Source organism: Nothobranchius furzeri, chromosome 4 (genome assembly GCF_043380555.1).
Source record: "Nothobranchius furzeri strain GRZ-AD chromosome 4, NfurGRZ-RIMD1, whole genome shotgun sequence".
NCBI lineage: Eukaryota > Metazoa > Chordata > Actinopteri > Cyprinodontiformes > Nothobranchiidae > Nothobranchius > Nothobranchius furzeri.
Window position 1 is genome coordinate 19155693 of NC_091744.1, and position 3319 is coordinate 19159011.

The 3319-nt window shown below is 39.1% G+C and overlaps 1 long non-coding RNA gene across 1 annotated transcript; it reads left to right on the forward strand.

Moving 5' to 3' along the window:
• The first annotated feature begins 849 nt into the window (after window positions 1-849).
• On the forward strand, window positions 850-2538 carry LOC129164276 (uncharacterized). The gene is made up of 4 exons (XR_008563885.2): window positions 850-980; window positions 1517-1612; window positions 1702-1789; window positions 2228-2538. It is a non-coding gene; the product is annotated as an uncharacterized lncRNA (long non-coding RNA).
• The last annotated feature ends 781 nt before the right edge of the window (window positions 2539-3319 follow it).

Consider the following 3319-nt stretch of genomic DNA (forward strand, 5'->3'; position numbering starts at 1 on the left):
GGATGCAACATCATGTCAAACTCCGCGATATCCCCAAACTCGTTTTTACCTGCATTCATGCATTTTCCTGCCTCACTGAATCTAGTCTCGGTTCGGAAACCTGAATATTGCATGGATATTCTTACAAATTACTTCGTAGAAATAAAAACTATGTGTGTTTTAAAAGATGTGTGTTACGGTTATTTGTAGCAGAATTGGTAGTCTAGAGGTTAGAGTAACAGACTGCCATGCAGTTATGCACAGGTTTGCCTCCAAGTGGCAGCAGTAACTTTTTTTAGCTACACTTGCCAGTATGAAGTTTTCATTGTACCTACATTTGCTCTCAATGTTTAAAAATAGCCTGATCTGGCTCCTTTCACCTTAAAGGAGACATAACATGAAAAACCCACTTTTTTATCCATTAACACAGCGTGTTTCACATTTTAAGTGTCTAAGTGAGCAAAAAGGCTTATATTATTCACTGGAGTTGCTATTTAGATATTTAATAATTAAGTTTTGGGCATATCTGTCCACCCGTTCAGTTTTTCAAATTATCTATTACATCAGTAATTTATTTCGTCAGGATAACTTCCAAATATGGTAATGGCCCTCGGCTAAACACAGAGCCAATCCACCATTTTTTCTTCTCGCTAAGATTTTTTGTAGTCCTATAGGAAAAATGCAGAATGTCTGGTTATTTTAGCCACACACAGCTCAAAACTGTTCCTCGTTTTAAGGAAGGGTGGTGTGGCAGTATTTAAACCCAGGAGCTGATGACACTACTGCTAAAAAAACACAGAAGAAAAAGTAGTTTGTGTGTGTGTGTGTGTGTGTGTGTGTGTGTGTGTGTGTGTGTGTGTGTGTGTGTGTGTGTGTGTGTGTGCGCGCGCGCGTGGTTCGTTCTTTCGTGTCTCCAGGCTAGTAAGTACTGAGGGCTTCATCTATCTAAAAGGAGTCATTTCCATCTGAATGTGGCAGCGACGGGACACAGCAGCAGAGCGGTAAGCTTCATGTCACTCTAAAATGTCGACAAACTTTACTTTAGATTTACGGGCATTAGCAGCACTAAAGCGTTAGCATCCAGCTTGCTATCGCTAGCACAGTATGCTAGTAAAGTTAGCACCCAGATTAATGTGGATTTGGCTGATTTTCGTGGAATAAAACGTGATTTCTGATCAACGCCTTCTTTTACACCAGATGATGACCTCCCACTGATTGTAACAGCAGAGAGCCTGTGTGTTATTCTACGTGAGTGTGATGTAATCTTAGCATCCAGTAAATAAAGTCCCATATCAGCTAAAATGCAGCGTGACAAAGTCGTTAAAGTGCGTCAACACAGTGGATTTAATAGAGTTTTAAAGAACGATTTCTGAGTGAAGTGAGGTTAGTTTTTTGTCTCACTGCAGATATAAAAACTAACTCTGCATCAGTCAGACGCAGCAAAGCTCACCGTCTGTATGAGCGTGAGCATCGGAAAGCTGATAAAATCGGCTGTAAAATAATTAAAACAAAGTAAAAATGCTCCTTTGCTTTTTAGAGTCAACATCCAGAAGGCTGGAGCCGTGTTTCACTGACAGGCTGTCAGACTAATGCCCTGATGAGCTCAGCTGGGACAAACTGGTCTGATGTTTAGGTAAGTGAAGATCTGCTTCTCCAAGTCCTTGAGATGCTAGTAAAAATAATTTAGCCAGCTTGCTAATGTTACTTTTCTTCTCCTCTAAGGAACACAGAACGTTCAGATGTTGGAGCTTCATGTCACCTACTGAGGAAGGAGACCCACCAGTAAAGAGACGGTCTGGACCAGACCAAAGTGAGTGACGACACACTTCAGCCACCCTCATCATTAGGAACACCTCACCCCCTGTATCACTCCGTCTGATGACAGCAGAGTGATTTATTTGATGTTTTACTTGTTTAGTCTGTTTAGAAATTATTGAATTACATTATTTTCTGTAATCGACCATCTGATCTGGATGTGTGCAGAATAACTTTCCCCAAATTCAGCAGCAGCTGGCCTACAAAAACAGCTGCAGCATGTAGTAAGTCTGTCTGCACTGCTCTCTAATGAGCTTCCTTTCATAAGGAATCATTTGTTTAATTTTAGTGTCACTATTTTATTACATTTGTAAGAATATAAAGTCACTGCAGCAACACAAACGTGACTATAAACATGAAAGCTAAAGAACCAACTTTCCTAAAGCTGCTTGTAAACAAAATATGTCACTAATGTTATTGTCTATCATTGCAGAATATGGCGATGACATCATGGAACTGGTCTCTGGAAAAGTTTTCCCTGAACCAACTCCGTTTCTAGATGAGGTAGAGAAGATCTGCATCTCACCAACCCTCTGGTCTCAGTGTTCAGACAACGGAGGTCTCCCACTGTTATCCAGGACCAGTTTGAAGCCCACATACTGCCCCTCCCTCATCATCAGGAAACATCAGTTCCTATCCTGAGGACAACAGAAGACGGCAGGAGGACAGGAACTCTGAGACCTAGATACCACCAGCACCGGGACACAAAGCACCTGTGTGCACAACGCCCTGTTTAACTACTAAAACCTGTTTATTATATTGTTCTACTTATTTGCTGTGAGGTTATTACTTAGAAAATTTGTATATTAATGTAAACAATTAAAAAAATCACTGATTGTATGTTTTCTTTTAGATGTAATGGTCCAAACTCAGCCTTGTAGACATTTATTGCATCCTGTAGGTAAATACACAGAACAGGCTCAGGTCCAGGATGACCCAGCATGCTCTTCTTCCATTCTGGCTGTTAGGGATTGTATCAATAACTCAATGCCTACTGATGTTTTCACCTAACGGTATTTATTTAGAATGCAGGTAAGATTTAACTATATTTGTTAGCAAAGCAGACTGATCTTGGGAATTTCACTGCAGCACTGATGTCCACCTCTCTGTACACATTAGAGAGAATTACCACGTTACAGCTAAATGCATATTTAATAAAGATATAGGCTACACATTGCAGACAATAAAAACAAAGTTGTAAGCATTAGAATTATAATGATCACATTAAAGAACATTTGGAGGAATGTTCTTTATTTTTGACTAGAATCTCAAATCTTTAAATTAAAATGTAACTGCTTTTTATCCATTTTCAGCCATTAAGACACCCAATATAAAAAAGACTACTTATAAAATTATTTATAATTATATGTATGTATGTATATATATAGATAGAGATCTTAATAAAATATATTCTTTTAATGGTGTTTTAATGAGCTGTATAATTTTTTATAGAAATAAATAAGCAAGCAGCATTCCTTGTGTGTGTGTGTGTGTGTGTGTGCGCGCGCGCGTGCCTGCTCGCTTG